Source organism: Periplaneta americana, unplaced genomic scaffold (genome assembly GCF_040183065.1).
Source record: "Periplaneta americana isolate PAMFEO1 unplaced genomic scaffold, P.americana_PAMFEO1_priV1 scaffold_18, whole genome shotgun sequence".
NCBI lineage: Eukaryota > Metazoa > Arthropoda > Insecta > Blattodea > Blattidae > Periplaneta > Periplaneta americana.
The window spans coordinates 617,238-635,421 of record NW_027185499.1 but is presented as its reverse complement, the minus strand read 5'-3'; the positions used below and the strand labels follow the sequence as shown (position 1 = coordinate 635,421).

At 37.1% G+C, this 18,184-nt stretch overlaps 1 pseudogene; it reads left to right on the top strand.

Moving 5' to 3' along the window:
• Nucleotides 1-18,184, top strand: part of LOC138693705 (DNA-directed RNA polymerase I subunit RPA1-like) — a 134,440-nt pseudogene that overhangs the window by 55,494 nt on the left and 60,762 nt on the right.

Below are 18,184 nucleotides of genomic sequence, written 5' to 3'. Positions count from 1 at the left end.
TATAGCAGATGACAAAATGTTACACTTTCGTTGTCGTGTTCTTTTGGAAAAATTAACACCTTCCTTCCATTATTGAAATATTAAATGGATAAAGTTAATTTATTATTTTAATGAAGTATATTAAATTCCGCCATAAACTCGATACCTGCAAGAAATAGGTTAATATTATTTTTGTTTGTGCAAAACGAACTGAAATTTACTATAATCATTTCACTCATTTGACATTATAGCGATAATGAACTATGAAACCAATAAATATTAATTTGCATTTCCCTTTACAACAATAATATAATAACAATAATAATGGAAATATGAATGAATGGAATAACTTATGTGTACTGGTACTTGTAGTGTAGGCTTACGTAGTTAACAAAGTGGGATGAGGTTAAGCAATAATAATCACACCAGAATTGGAAATAAAACGTGATCAATAAATTTTATTGTAACAGACTTACTTTTTCTACGTCTCTAGTAAAGTAACAAATAAAAATAACAACAAAATTAACAGCTATAATTAAAAACATATCCTTTGAAAAAAAAAATAGGTCTAAGTTGTCTGAAAATATACAATTCTGTGGTGTTCGGGTAAAGGAGTATAAGTTATTTTTTTGTCCAGGTGGACTTTTGTTTGCCCAGATGAACACACAAGTTAAATTACACAAGTGAGTGTGCAAAAATCAAAGAATAGTAGCAGTTGATGTGTTTTATTTGTGTAGAAAAATTTTTGTAATAAGGGTTCCAAGTTTAATTTTCATTTATCTCCGAACTCATTTTTATGACTTATCTCCCTTTACCCAAACACCACAGAATTATTCCAGGAATCAGCTGATACAGACGTAGAATTAGTGCAAAGCTTTTGTTTCTCAGCTACAGGTTTATTTGAAACATCAAATAAAGTTGGAACTGCATTCCAGATTAATTTTTTTTTTTTTTTTCATTCATAAATTGTGTGTTTTCGAAATGAAGAGTGCAAAACTTTATATTATTATAAAGATATGCTTCATTCTTTGTCATTAGATCTTCCCTCCTGCTGTTTATTAACCACTTTTTGCATCTAGAAGTAAAATAAGAAATAGATGTTAGGATTTTTCTTCAGGAGCATCAATGCGAAATACGCAACGACCTAGCACTCGATGGAAATACGACTCAGTCCACTCTAAATCCAAAGTCGACCGTGGACAGTCTATTATTTCTAGTTGCTAACTGCTTGGAGCGCTTTATCGCGAGATTTGCAAAAAATCACCTCAAGCTTCGCGACTGTATTTAGTAGACTGTGGTACTGTCATGTCTGAGACTTTAGCTGGTCTTGCTTTTTAGTGTTCACTGTCATTTGTGGATCGTATGACGATGGGGGTTGTTTGTATTTTGTGTGTTATTAGATCAAATAATGTGTGTTTGTTGAATTGTAATTGCGTATTAAGTATATGTTGTGGATGTGCTATTGTGTGTTTGTAGATTTCATATTGTTTTAATATGCTTCACAATACTAACACACAAAAATGCAGCTTCATTCAAGAAACTAAAATACAAGATAGCATATAATTTAAAGATAAATAGGAAGATGTTTGGTGTGGAATTCTGTTTGAAAAATTTTAATCATACAGAGATAGGGGCAAATGTTGATGAAATGAAAGAAAGAGACCTGAAAGAGGAGATAAGGAGCATTGCAGTAAAATATACGATGGGAGAACTATTTGGAAAATTAGAAGATGGAGAGGTCATCACACAGGAAAGAATAGCAAGCAATGGAATGAAACAGTCCGTGAATTACAGCGACCAGGAAGAGAGGCCAGCGACCAGCACAGCTGCAGCGGCAAGCAAGGATGACGTCAATAAGCGATCGAGGAAGAAAGAAGAACTTGCACTAAAATAATGATGTGGCACCAGGCAGACAATAAGGGGATAATCGAATGGCAGTAGGAAAAGGAAACAACTGAGTTGTCATTAGAAGAAGAAATGGCCTAGGCAGAAAACCAGATATCTACATTGTAGTCAACAATAGTTACTAAAAATACAGGGCAAGAGCTCCATATTAAGGCACAGTCACACGTCACTACTTTTGCTGTGCAACTTTTGTACTGCAGCTGCAAAAGTTGCGTGTCGTGTTCACACGTAAGCCGGAAGTAGCGCGCTGCACGCTACTTTTTGTGCTGTGCAATCCGAATACTGCAAAAGTTGCAACTGAAGGTTGCGAGTCTGTTCACACACAAGGCGCTACTTTTGCAGCCGCAGTCTAGCTGCAGCTTTGCATATCCATGTTGACTTTTCAATATACATTTTGTGAGTATGTTCACATTAGAGTTTTGGATTATGAAACTCATGCGATAGCTTACTTATCTATTATTTGCTTTTCTGTCCTAACTAGTATTCAGAAATTAGCATTATTTTTACTATAAAGCTATTAAAAAACGCCTATATACTTAAATGAGAACCAACATATTCACATAATCAACGTTGGCAACCCTCTTGTTTGAACCTACGCTATGAAAAATAAGAAAAAAATTAATTATGTCATCAGCAAATATACTCTGACTGTGTTGTACATTTAGTAACTGTTACAAATCATTTATTTTCATCACATCTAACATTAAAATATATCCAAACAATAAAAGTATCATTGGCACATTTGGGTGGCAGCACTGGTCGCAACTGCTGCAAAAGTTTCAACAAAACCGATATCAAAAATGCTGCAGCTGTAACCCTGAGAACCCTGTTCACACGTCGCTACTTTTAAGCTATGTACAGCATGAAAAAGTAACGAGCAGCAGGTTCGGCAGCCGCTACTCTTCGGGTTGCACCGTTGTTCACACATCGCAGTATGAGAATTGCGCAGTTTTTTCTACTGCACCTCTACAAAAGTAGCGATGTGTGACCGTACCTTCAGACACATTCTTGTTATGACGATGATCAGTGTTAAGGCCTGCAGTGCTATAAGTGATACCTCTTCGACAGAATCAGGTTACATCTGTGGAGCCAACCCTTGACAAATGAATAACTAGGAAAAATAGGTGAAAATGAAAACAAAAACTGCCAACCTGCTCTAATTCGGCCTGTCTACACTTAATGCGCGGATTAGACTTTTTAAATGTAAATCTATTCTTAATTTGTCGTCTTGATGTTAGGAAGTGGCAAATAAGATGGCAAGGAGACAAAAATAATGTAGAAAACGGGAAAAACCCATATTAAAGGTTGGATTAAGAGTTGAACTAGGCTTACTTGTGGACCAACCTGAAGTCTGGGGTCATGAGGGAACACAGCTCGGTCATTTTTTACAGTGTAGATCGAGCTGCACAGGTTGTAGTGTGCCCAATTGAAAGATTTACCACAAATTTTAGAACCTGCCATGTGGCTGTGATATCAATGAGGGAGATTATGAAGAATGTGCCGTACAAACTGCGCGCATTTTTGTAGAGAAGTACCTCTAGTACTACATGCCAGCATCATTGCACAAGGTGCTTGTATATGCATCAGCGGCCATTTCTGCTGCCCTTCTTCCAATTGATCAGATGATAAATGAAGCTCAAGACGCAACAAACAAAAATATAAAATCATACAAAGAACATCACTTCAGAAAAATTTCCAGAACTGCTACAAATCAGAATATTTTTCGAAGGCTTCTGCTAACATCCGACCCCTTATGTCTTCTATCAGACATTTTCCAAGGAAAATTATGGGATCACTCTACTGATGTCGTTAATCTTATGAATGCACCAGAATCTCCTAGAATAGCAACAGAACTTCCATCTTCAGAGGAGGAGGATGATAAGGAAGAAGAAAATGCAGAAGGGGAGAAAACTGATCTATTCAAATAGCAAGGAATGTTTAAGCCACCCAAAAGTAATCTCTGTATGTTAATGGATTGCAACATGCAATATGAAAATAATGTATACTAATATATAGATAATAATATGAAATTAATAAAATGCGGTACTAGCCTATAATTTACAGGACTTGTAGTCTAGTATGAAATGGTTTATATTGGTTATAAAACATGCAATACTCTTCACTTCTTTCTAAAAAATCGTTTTGAAGTGATTTTTGTAAATAATTTTGCCTCTCTGATTTTTGCCGGTTTTTTCGTCTTTTTGGATCACTGAGCAATGGTTTCCTATTTAATTCTGCTTTTCGTGTTAGGACTTGGGGACACAGATTCTTGTAACTGTTTTCCAGGCATGTCTTGATTTTCCAAATCCCACAGTATGTTCTGTCTTGTAACATAATTTTCCTGAAGGCTTTGTTTTTACCATTCCTTAGTAATTAATACACTTCCTGCAACAGCCCAGATCAGCTCCAGATTTTGAGTTATAGGTTCATTGTTACGTTTCTGTTGCCTCTAGAATTTTCCATGTCATCCAATTAGATTTATTTTACTTTTCACTCCCTGGTCCAGAGGCTTTTTATCAGCTTCGTGAATTCATGATTTTAAATTTTCATACATTGCAGCAGCAGGCCAGTCTTCATTTACATTGATCTTCTGTTCTAATTATTGATACTGCCATCCTGCAGGAGGTTCGGGATGTGCTCGGCTGCATATACATAGATACTTACCAGTGAAATACCTGAGGAAAGAATAGACTATGGGCTATACTTGATGTCAGTAGAAATATCTCTTTTTCTTGAACATGAAGAAAGGGCCAATGTTGAATGATCCTATCATAGATCTCTTTTTACAGAAAAATCGTCGAATCGAACTTCAATACAAGTAGTCTATAATGTCACAGTAACTAAATAAAGTTATAGTAATATCGTACTTAGGGGTTAAATTGTATTGATTAATGTCCATCAGTAATACCCGTGTAATAATATTCACACCACGCCACCGATATATGTATAATATTTAAATCTAAAGCGTAAAATAGTTGAAGTAGTTTTATATTATAGGTATACATGAAAGAAATATACTAGGACATTCAGTAAGTAATGGCAACAATACTGTAAATGAGCACACCTAGCAGTAAGCATCGGAATTTTTAGTGCATAATAGAGGAGCGATTGTTGCATAAATGTGAAATATTAAAAGTCTGTAAGTAACCATATTTTGTGAATACAGGGACTGTTTCTGATTTGTATTAAGTAATATCGCCCTAAAATGTTCAGTAGGTATGAACAAAGATGCATCATAAAAATATAAGTTGCAAGAGGGAAAAATGCAACTCAGTGCTTTATGGCATTACAAGAAGCTTGTGGGAGAGTAGTCCAACCACACTGCACTATTGCAAGATGAGTGGCAGCGAGGCATTCGCGTTCAATCAACAGTTGACATCCGAAGAGCTTTAGATCGATCAGTGAGAGAGAGCTCCACAAAATGATGCTGCAGATGAAATCCATCGTCTTTCAAAGATTTGGCAACATGGCAGGGGACCAGGGGCGATTTCTCAGGGCATGCTATGCTTGCTGCGCAAGCCCAATATTTTCATAGAATATGTATTTCTCAAAATGGGATTACTTACATTAAAATTTATTTTGATTTTTGGAATACTGTATAGGCGTAATACCATCCGCAGGTTGCACACCGCAAGTATCGCAACGCTTGCTCGTTTCTCGGAGCTACAGGAAGGACGTGGAAATAGCGAGAATATGATGCGCGCGCAAGTGCCTTCCTCCTTGGTCCGTCCTAGGCGCACATGCTTCTGTTACGTGTTGTTTGAAGCTCTGGTCCGAGAGCTACACCAACGACTATTTAACGTTACACAGAGCAGTATTGACAGCGGGGATGTGCTGTGCAATGTAATTGTATGAGCGCAATGCATGTGTTAGCTGCTGCATGTATTATTAATTCTTAAACATTAATTTGCAGTATTGCAATGAGTTCGGAATTGTGTGTTATTGAAACCTTATTATTAAATCCATTTTCCTGAAGGACTATTCAAGAGAAGACAGACATTATAGAGAATATGCGCGCTCGTTCAGTGCAGCTCAATACAACAATGTGCATTGGTTGGCAGGGTCGAAAAAACTAAATAAACTGTTTTGTTGGCCATGTTTGTTTTATTATATCGAACTTCTACATATCATAAGCGAATATGATCCATGACTCATAATGATTTCATAATTATAAAATAAATTATTTATGTCGGTCTGATTATTTTTATTAATTATGAATTATTACATCCTCCCATCTTCCTCTATGAATAAAAGAGCAAGCCCGACTTTCGTGATAGCATTCGCCCCTGCAGGGGACTGTATTTGAAGTGTGTAATGTCAAAAAAACCTAAATAAATGTAGTGTTGCCATTACTTTTCGAATCCCCTGGATTGTTTTGTATGTCAAATTACCTTACCAATTCCGCATGCTGAGGTCTCCTGTACAGTCTGTGAAGTCTGTATACTTACGGTTTCCTTCATAGCGTCTTTGTTATGAAAACGATTTTGATAGGCAATATTTCTCTCATGGTTGATTGGTTTATATATGATTGACTTTTTTTCAATTGAGGATCTCGAAGTAGTATGTTCGAGAGAATCGTTATACAGCAAGATTATGAATTCATATGTTCCCATTTTCTAGTAGAGTGCTCTCCAATGCGACATGTTATCTGTTACCAAGAGTTTAAATGTAGTACCAGCGAGTCTGGGCAAAGAAATTCGCCTTTATTCATCTGCTATAATTATACTCTCCATCTTGCCTATAAATCCACTAAACTCAGGCGTAATCAAATCTATATAGTTTGGAGCCAATGGTACGATAACTAGTAAATCACTGATTACATATTTCTCTTATATGAATTTCATATTCTCTTGATTATGTTTTGAAATTCGCGTTTTTTTTTTTTTTTTCGGAGGCCTTGATCTCAATTTTTTTATTCTAGTGTATGAGAATATGGTAAGTTCTGTCATTTCAATTTTGTAACAATAAGAAGTTTTCATAATCTTGGTCTAGCAATAATGAAATTAATTGTAATTATAGTGAATGTAATGTATAAACTATGATCAATTCAATAGTCTATAATTAATTAAATCACCGTAGGTAATCAATTGATAATTGATTGATGCACACTTGATGCAACTGGCAAACTACCTATTAAAATCAGCAAAATCGATGTTTACACAAAGTAAAACTCATACCGTACTTAATATCAGTGCACAGCAAAAACAAAATAATCTGTAAAAAATTAAGGTGTGCAAAGTATGCAGGGACCCAAATTATGGGAGCAGATATAACTTCCTGCTGATGTAATTTTGAAACGTAAACCATGTTTAATAAATTATTTAAATGTTAATATTGTACGAACAGTAATTTTAAGTAATAAAATACAGAAGTAAAAAAATAAATAGTTTGTATACGAGTTTCTAAGATGTTATTGTTTAGTCAGCTGCCCAAAGACAGGTTTGAACCTCACAAGTGACACCAATAAAGCATCACTCATGAGGTAACTAAGCCAGGAGATAATGGGGTAGGGTGGTCAGTTCCTTTTCCCTTCCATTGCATACATCGCTGACTAGATACATATTACACTAATCAGACTTCAGATGCATATAAACAAATTGTTCTTTCTCTGACATATATCGTCACGTGAGATGTGCTGCCTGATAATAGAAGTACATATCAGCTAGGACCTAAATCAGAGGGTGTTTTTTTAAGATATTAGAAACAAATTGCTTCATATATGAGTAATTAGTTTTCCCCCATTAAAGATTATCTTTGTACTTTCATTTCACGATAGGCATGGGCAGTGAAGAGACCTCGATCGTGGAGAGCTGGAGGAACCCCGTTTACTGATCCGAAAACAATGTCAGAAGCAGAGGTCATAATTCGAGATGGTGAGCTTTTATGTGGGGTTCTGGACAAAGCTCATTATGGTGCCACTCCGTACAGTTTGATTCACTGCATGTTCGAGGTAAGCCAAATTATCAGAATGTGTAAGTCTTACAACATTTCTCCAACTCCAGTCTGAGGCTAAAATGAGTAAACTTGTAACGAACCCGAGCTGTTAGCTTATTGCTCTGGACAGGCATTCAATCGAGTGCTGTGAAGGACTGAACACTTGTCTGATATTTTATTAATAGGGCTGATGTTGTTTCTCATTTCGATTTCAGGAACTGGATACAACATTATTTGAAGTCTGTTGCGTTACAGATTGAGTGTCCACTGTTTTATACCGGCAAAAAAAAGTGGATCACTGTGTAAAAACCGATTCATCGTCAGTAAACCACCAATTTAGAGAGAGTATTATTAAATTGAATATGTTTTATGAGTAAGGAAAGATGCATTCAACATTTTTGGAGATGAATATGATGATAAGATGTCTCGGTATGAGCCACTTTCTACCAGACTGGTGCTTCATGGTTTTACAACAGAGACCAGCAATAAAACAATGGTGCAGTAACCCCTATTGATGAATTATCATTGTGTGTCAGGCACATTTTCTGTCATAAGTCAATATTTTTCTTTAGTTACTGTTTCGAATTTGATAAGTTAAGATGCCTCTTATTCGAAAAGACTTTGCTGGATCTGTTGCTTTGGTTGTGGGTAGATGAATCATTCGTTTTGAAGCTAATGCTATCGGTGTGTCTTTCAACGTGCCCTGTGGCATTTCTGTGAACTGGGTACTTGCCATAGACGACTGGAATCAGGCTGTAGTAGGTTTACGTCCACCAGGGATAACAGATTACTGATTCTCTGTGTCTTGCGACATCTCCGCACGACTGTGGTCTAGGCCAGAAATCATCGTCATTGTGATTGAGAATAATGTTAGACAAAGACTCCAGGAAGCCAATTTGACCTCAAGAAGAGCTATGTCAGAAATTTATTTTTTCAGTCGTTGACTTTACTACTTTATATATTTTGTTAGGTGTTAACCTTTACATAATAAGTTGTGTGATGTATGAACGTTTTCGTTGAGCATGTCAACATCATCAGATACAATCTGTCATTTTACAATATCAATACTCTCAGTGTTATCTACATAATCTACACATACAATACATGTTTACTATCATATGGGTATAAAACCTATTAAAAATTATATGAATTAGTTTTATAATGAATAATTTCAAGAGAAAAATTGTTCCGGGGCCGGGTATCGATCCCGGGACCTCTGGTTGAACGTAGCAGCACTCTGCCAACTGAGCTACCCGGGAACTCCACCCGACATCGTCTCAACTTTTCCCTTTATATCCACACAACTCGCGTGGGCTGACGAAATGCCAGAGACCCACGTCGAGTGCACACAAACTCTGTGTGACTTGGAATTGTGGTTTTCTGTTAACGTACACAGTGACGTATATATTATGCAGGGAGCTTATCTGAAAGTTTGATTTGCATAGTTTTATAATGTTCAATTGTGGATACCCCAAATGTCAACATTTAAAATATACTTATACTATCATGGATTTTTTTTTTTTTTTTGCAAGTCATCACATGTGAACAATATTATGAACGATGTAATGATATGAGACTAAAAGTGAGATTAAAATATAAAAATGAGCTAACTCTATTCAATGCTTTACTACGCTGCTCAAGAAGAGCAGCAATTTCTCCACAGCCCCCTCCAACACCAGGCAGCATGATTACTGTTTACTGGAACTAGACTATGAACCAGTGGTCAATGATTCTGTTCATGAATGAATCGCGATTTTGCTTCTGGTCAGCTGATGATAAAGAGAGAATATGGAGGAAGTGTGGAAAGTGATATTCGCCTTGAAATTTCCCCGAAAGAACGGCGCTTGTATGCGGCTCAATCATGGTATGGGGCAATATCAGTTTGAGGCCCAAATAGAGCTTGTTTTCATCGTTGGAGGCACTCTGAATGCTCATGGATGTGTTAATAGACCATGTAATCCCCTTTGTTCTCTTCGCTGGCGAAAATTTCATTCTTATGCATGACAGTGTCCACTCCCATGCTCCTCACTACGTGACATCAGGATACCAAATCTGGACTGGTCAGCACGCAATCAAGACTTAGATCCTATTGAACACTTGTGGGATAAGCTCGACCAAAGTGTCCGACGTTGCAGCTTCCACACCCTGAACGAAACGTAGGCAGCATTGTTGGAGAAGTGGGCTTTCAACCATCAGGAAATGTGGTCAGCATCGCATTATGAATGGAGAACGTCATCACCACTAGAGCTTGCAACACACAAGGTGCGCGCACAGTGGCATAACCATATGTTATAATGTGAGCCATTGCCTCTAACTTAATGAAATGCATTATTTGAAATTTTGCATAAATTACAACACTTTCGAACTTAAAAATAAATAACAAAAACATTTTGATGATGGAATTGAAGTGCACAGGATACATATTTACTTCAATTTACAATATGCCTTTTTCAGGATGCAGTAAAAATAAAGCATAAGCAATAAAATTGTAGTTCTTAAAAAAAATTAAGTGATCCACTTTTTTGGCCAGTCAGTGTAGATAGAATTGTGCTGTGTTATTTTGAATTATGAACCTTGCTCCGATTTTTCATATCATTGGCAGAATGATGTTTTTATATGCTAGGAATATTACTTTTTTTTTTCCTCGAAAGAGGGCCCGCGGGCAAGCACCACAGCCTTGGGCTTATTGAGCAGCCTCCTTATGTTGGAATGATTGTTGAATCCATTAAGGATCGCTTTTCAAACGTGTGATTCACTGCATGGTTCATCATATCGATTCATCCACAGCATCCAGTCCTGACTGGAGACTGATCCTCCGCCTTCCTGTGATGTTATCCTGCGGTCTCCTCAGATCGATGGCATCTGTTCGCAATTCATGTGCTTGAATGTGTTACATCCTTAACCAGAGGAACATGTAGCAGTCAATTCCACGACTTACCAAGGTGCCATCTATCCAGGGGTGCTACACTACCCCGGTTGCCCACAGTCCGCTTATAAGTCCCTGTAGCTTCACTGGATATGTGCAGCTCCCACAGACAGATGCCTCCTATAGGCAGATCCTGGACCACATCCGCCATGTCCTCCTTGTCGACCTGTAAACTGTTAAGATGATTAGTGAAATGATACTAATGAAGGCAAAATGAGTCCGAGGTTCAACGTCGAAAGTTACCCAGCAGTTCGGCTTCGAGTGGTTGAGGAAAAACCTCAGGAAAAAATCCCAACCAGGTAACTTGTCCCAACCAGAATTTGAACCCAGGCCCGCTCGTTTCATCGCCAAGAAGGCTAACCGTTACTCCACAGGAATATTATTTACGTATTTTTTTCTTGTCTGAGTAAGCGCAGTACCCAGTCTACAACACAGTATTTGTACAGCAGAGAAAATTGTTTTTGGCATTGGCCTCCACTGTTCATGCATAGAAAAGAGTCTATAAAGTTGATTCAATATAAAAGGTATAAATTACCTGTGCATTTACCAGCAAGTGGAGTAATAACCACGCGAATGTTGTCTTCCAGCCACTAGTCTGAATTTTACATGTAAATATGGCTGAAAAGTGTTTCAAGTTTGAAGTTACCAGATTTAGCAAGCAGAATGATAAAATCAGAGTGACAGTTAGTGGCGAATTTACAATTCTGTTACCTGTAGGAACCCAAAAATATCCTGCCCCTTTTTCCTTAACATTTGCCCCTCCACTTTCATCCTCGATAAAAGTTGAAATAAAAAATTTCTCCACTGTGTTGGCAGGGTTATGCCAGCACACAGAATATGTCGCCTATTATCTGGAAAGAAATTACAATTGAGGCATCAGAAGCAAAGGGGTATAAGTGCACTTACGTTATTTTCTAGAAATGTGATTAAAAGTTACTAAGCTTTCGTAAATTCTGTGAACTTTAATTGCTCTCTGCCAATTATTAAATCTTCCCTTAAATAAATATAACAAGACAGTAATTCTTTCAGATTCTAAAGCTGCAATTCAGGGAATATGTTCAAATGCTACAAAGAAGTCAACAAAAATAAGAGAATGCTACAAAATGTTAACACAACTCCAAAAAGTTAATAAGATTGTCCATCTCCAATGGATTCCAGCACACTGTGGAGTCATAGGGAATGAAACCGCAGACACACTTGCCAAGAAAGGCACGACAATAAAACAAAAGTCTAAATTTAATTTCTCATATTCCTCAATAAAACGCTTGATCACTACAAAATTTTCTCATTCATACCTACAAGAAATAGAATCAAATGCTAAAGACAAAAAATGGATTACACTACTTTCCAACCCAGATATAATCCCCCAGAGACCAAGGAAAACAGCAGTTGCAGCCTTCAGACTATTGACAAATCATGACTGTCTAGCAAGTCATCTCTACAGAATAGGTATCTCAGCTTCACCAATATGTATCCTGTGTAACGATCCAGCAGAAATGAATGAAGACCACTTGAAGACCTGTGAAGCATTAAGATCAGAAGAAACTACAGTTCAAAAGTATTGGAAAGCACGACTGCTAATGGCTTCATTGCTAAATGCAAGGCACTAGACAACAACAACAACAATTTTAAATGTTAATGTGCAATGTGGATAAAAGACATCCCTTTACCACTGAAATTTTAAATGCTTTAGTTTACCCTGGAGGCACGTAAATCATTTTTTTAAAATGTCACTTACACCTCTTTGCGTCTATCCACCTCAGTTGTGTTGGTTTGAATGTTTTATTTTCGTGTCGGTTTTCTAATGGAAGATACGATAACAGAAGTAATGAATGTGAAGCATGCAACATATTTTCGCTTCACTCTCCCTTTTGTATGTTGTGCAATACAAGAAGAAGATTCTATACCTCAAAAATATTGGCGTGCAAGAGGACTAATGGCTTCATTGCCAAACATCTAGGCATTTGAACAACAATATATTTTCACTTCATATAAGGAAACATTCTGAAATTAGTCCCAGTTCACAACAAATTTTTCACTGTAGTTCTCTCAAAGTGTATCGTACATGTCTATTATCACTTTAATATTGCAGAACTCGCAATTACAAATCAAACCAGCGGTTGCACACATCTGTAGCTGCCCTCAGTGTTGAGATAGACTGCGTGGCACTGTTCATTTTACACACAACTTTTGTGCTCTCATGCTCGTAACAAGGGAAGATGGCAACATTGGTTGTGATCACACAAGTTACATTGCTGCGTGGCCTAACTACTAATAACGTTAGCATTTGGCTGTGGCAGATAGTCTTGTTAGAGGAAGCATTTTAAATTCTGTCATTTTTTGTTTCGCCACGGATACTGGAACAGGTTTCCATACCCATTGCGGGGAAAGACATATTCTGTGTCAAACCCTATGAGTTCTGTATGACAATATACAGCTTTCTAACATCTTCTGCTGAGCAAACTGATCATTGAATTTGGACAAGCTCATTTTCTCCAAAATGTTGTCCTCTATGGAGATGATAGCTAGTGAGGTAGTTCTGAGTTATGTTTGTGCGCAAATCATTTTTTTATCTTCTCAGCCGTGAGAAGGTGTGCTCTGCTGAGCACTTGGCGCAGTGGAGAGCTGAAAGATGTAAACATGCCGCAGTCTGATCTCTCCCACATGTGACCTAGTGTGAGTGTTCAACTATCCACTGTCCCATGTGTACAAAAGAACAGCTGCCACTATCATTTATAAACACAGTTATCTGCAAATTACAGTTATCTTAAAATTATCTGAAAATTCCCACATCTACATTTTATTTTTGTAGATAATTGAATAACTACACGCTGTTCATATAGTGCTACAAATGAATAATAGGTGTTATTTGCACTGAAAATTGTCGAAAAACACAAGTTTCCATAGTCGACTATTGGAAACTCTTCTTGTAGTCTAGATATCACGTTAATTCAACATATATTAAGAAACGAATAATAGTGGTCTTCCAACTTAAGACATAGATTTGTTATTTAAAAATTTCCTGCCCCTGAAAATTTTTCACCATAGCAGCTGCTCTCTATCTATACACAAATTTATAATATCATCGCAGGTTAGTGACTTTTATGGGCAAGACATTTTATGTTGAAAAGAAGTAAGTACGTGTGTGTTTGCAACAAATTTCAAGATGATCAAATGAAACTGAATGATGGTCCAGAGCAACAGAGGGCCAGGCCAGGAACCTTGCATACAGATGACAAGTGTGCTGTTGTCGAAGGTTTGATAAGGGACATTTGAAGAATCGAAGTCCGTGAAATTGAAGCAGTGATGAACATTCCAAAGGGGATTCTTCATGAAATAATCTCAGGCTTAAATTTATGTGAAGTATCCACGTGCTGGGTTCTGAAATTGCTGACTGAGGAACACAAAAGCAAAAGAAAGGTTGCATCACTGCAAAATCTCTACCATTACTACTGAGAGGAAGAAAACCCTTTTTTGGAAAGCAGCATTATGGGAGATGAAACATGGGTTTAGAGTTCGCTTCAGTGATGTAAGAAATTCGAAGTTCAGTCATCTGAAAAAAAAAAAAGTTGTTGTTTTCTAATGCCAGGCATTTGACAATAAAGTCATTTGACCTCTTGCACTCCAATATTTTTCAAAGATATTATCATGGCCAGCCACTGAAGCACAGATTTTGAGGTGTTCCGAATCCATTTCTTGGTTTGAGTTGCACAATGGGCAGTTAGGGGACTGATACATTCCAATTCTATACAGGTGTTTGGCCAAACAATCATGGCCTGTTGCCAATCTAAATGCAGCTACAGACGATTTTCGTGGCAAATCGGGAATTAACTGTGGATTTTGATGCAGCGAGTTCCATTTTTTCCCTTGTGATTGTGTTATCAAATTTTGTTTGTTGAAGTCTAAGTATGTAGATTTAATAAATCTTTTCACAGGGTAATACTTAGATTTAGTAACAGGTCTGTAAGTAGCAGTGCTGCCCTTCTTTGCTAAAGCATCCGCATTCTCGTTTCCCAGGATTCCACAATGGGATGGTATCCATTGGAATACAATTCTTTTATTGAGTGATATTAATTGAGAGAGCATTTTAGTTATTTCTGCTGTTTGAGATGAAGGTGTGTGTTTAGAGACTATTGATAGAATAGCTGCTTTGGAGTCTGACAATATAACTGCATTCCTAAATTTATTGATGTGGCATAGAAGATTCCTGAGACTTTCACTTATTGCAATGATTTCACCATCAAAACTTGTTGTTCCATACCCAAGAGATCTATAAAGTGAGAAGAGACAGCACGTAACACCTGCACCGGCACCTTGTTCTCTGGAGATCAAGGATCCGTCAGTGTATAAATGAAGCCAGTTTTGTGGAGGGTACCTAATATTAATTGTCTCTAGAGACAATTGTTTCATTATTTCAGTGTTTACTTCTGTGATAATAATTGCGATTACTCTAGGATTTTTAAGGCCTTCAATGGTGACATACTGTGACACTCTCAACATATTGATTGAATAAGCCAGGGTTACATGCTCGTGAGAGATTTCTGCATGGTGGTGCACTACCTCACATCAAACCAGGCAAAAGCTTGGAAAAGTGCAAGTGGGAATTTCTGCTGCATCCACCTCGTAGTCCTGATCTGGCACCATCATATTTTCACCTCTTTGGTCCATTCAAGAACTTCTTATCCAGAAAATTATTTAAGGATTAAAACACATTGAAAACTGGAGTTTTGCATTATTTAATTTTCCTTGGACAGGAAAACCCTATGAAGGAATGTTTGAACTTGTTTGAATCTTAATGGTGACTGTGTGGAATGTTTGTTTTATTTCCCCTCTCCCTGCCCCAGATTTTGTGAAACATGTTGATATAAGTCGGATCTGTGCCTTACATATCGAACCACCCTCGTATGATTACAACAAAAGCATGCAATTCAAATTGTTGTATAATTAATTTTCAAATTGTGCGATAATATGAAAATAGTTGACTGAATTCGTTTTACAAATCAGAAGGAAGGGCGAAAACTATCAATGAATTATCTAGTAGTTGTATTCTAGTAACGGTATTGAATACATCCAACTAGTTAATGGTGTCCATGCTAATAAAAACTGTGCTGTTAGGAGATTTGAAGATACACAGCAAGCTTAGGTGTATAATGCTACTTCACAACTTTTTGAATGGTGAAAAATGACTGTTCTTGCTTTATATTTGACTGATCATTTTTGTTAATAGAAACTTGTTTATATTTCATTGTGTTTTCCAGCTGTATGGTGGAACATATTCTGGTGCATTGTTGAATTCGTTTGCAAAGCTTTTCAATGCTTTTCTAAAAATTGAAGGTTTCTCACTTGGTGTTGAAGACATTCTTGTTGTGGGTGCTGCAGAAAAGTGGAGGTCCAATATCATTAGAGATGCTAGAAATGTAAGTTTTACTTTACTTTGTGACAGTATTCCTTTCAACTAAAAGTGGAAAATGATGCAGAAACAAGGATCAGATTTCATCAGTAGAGCTATAAATTAACTTTTTTTTATATAATGTAAATATGAAAAGTTTTGCAAATATAACAGTTAAAATAGTAAATATAAAATTTGACATAGCTTTTTAAAGATGTTTTCTTGCATCCTCTTGTTTCATCTTTCTTATATTTTAGGATTTTTAGAATTTGTACAAAGTCGTCTCCATAAATGAATGTTAAAATCCTTCACTCTTACATTTGATGCTATAGTATAAAAGATTTTTTTTTCAAAGATTGTATAATTTTTTTATATATAAATAATTTTTATTTAATGAACTTATGTCTCACAATTTTCAGATAGGTGACACTGCTGTGAAAACTGCACTTAACCTTCCAGAAACAACATCACGAGAAGAGATGAATCAGAAAATGGATGAAGTGTATCAGGACAAAGCCATAGGAAGAGCAATTATTGATGGCTCATATAAGAATTTGCTTGATGACTACACAAATAAAATAAACAGGTATGTTTCAGTGAGATATTTCTGAAACACTGTAGCTTTCGTTTATTAATAGTGTGACTTTTAATTCAAACAATAATGTAACTTTTATTCACAACAATAATGATTTTCTATAACTGAATTTAAACACTCCCGTCAACAATGGGTATTTCACTCCACACAGCACACACAGTATTCGTTATTGCACTCCACAGACGACAGTGACAATTCACTTGGATTATTGAGAACAACAATGTACTGCTAATCTCAACTAATGTTCACAAAGCACTATTTACAAAGCAAAACTGTCAGTTCTCAGTTCACAGTTCATTGCCTTAGCTAGTTCTTCTAGCTCATTCACTCAAGTTCACAGTATATCGAACCCAAGACTTCCAGAGACAGTCCACTGCACTCGAACTCAAGACTTCTGGATACGCCGCACTCCCTGGTCACTGTCACAGTTGCGGTCCTCCTCAAGTTGAACCCAGGTCTCGAAGGCTGGCTTCCTTGACGTTCACTGCTGCCTCACAAGTTGACTCGCTGTTCTAAACTGAACTGGCTCTCTTCGAAGGCTGCTCGATTTTTATTAGTTAAATCACACTTCGCGAACCTTCGACCCTGGAAGTTTCTGTTTCTGGGCGATTCTCGGTCTCCCCATCACTCAGACTCCAGACTTCCTTTACGTCCGTCGCAGTCGGTTTTCTCCCCCTCTCCCTTCACCACGTGCCGCTCCACCTCCTCGCGCCCCCTCTCTTCTGCCGGATGCGCACGAAGTTCCCCGAAGCGACCAGGAACGACTAGAATATTCGGCCTGCCGTCACAATAGATTTGAAGGCTTGTGTGTACACATTACCACCATCACTATTGCTGTCATTATAGTTGCCACTGACATAAACACCAGTGACTGTGTGCATAACAAATTAACAAATATGATTAGGTGAAAAAAAATTCGTACCAGTATCTGAAGAACAAATAAGCAAACACGAGGTAAATGGAAAAGGGATGGAACAAGTTATTAGTAATAGGACTCGAAGAACAAGTCTGAGCGAGAGGTGCTGGAGTATCTGGATATCTTAGAGGAACAAGTACAGTGAAAATCTGATGGGAGAGTATGGCTTGAAACATGAAGGCCATTGTAACATCGTTGTGCTTTTGTCCCATCAAATTGGCTGTAATAAATATGCTGAAAATACTGTAAATAGTAAATGTTTTTAATGAGTGAAGGCCAAATTCGCATATAATTAAATTTTAATAATCTGTAATACAGCCATTTTCATTGTATTTTTTTGTCACAGAGGAGTGTCTGATGGCTTGCATCTCAGCCTGAGTGTTATTGTGCTTACCTCCTTTGATAGGGATGATTGTTTAAGGTCCGGTTTTGTAAATATGGTTAATATAAAGATTATGTTAAACCTAACCGTGAGTTTAACTCTACGTGCTGTATTACAGAGTCTCGGTTAAGTTAAACCATAGTGGAATACAATTGGTA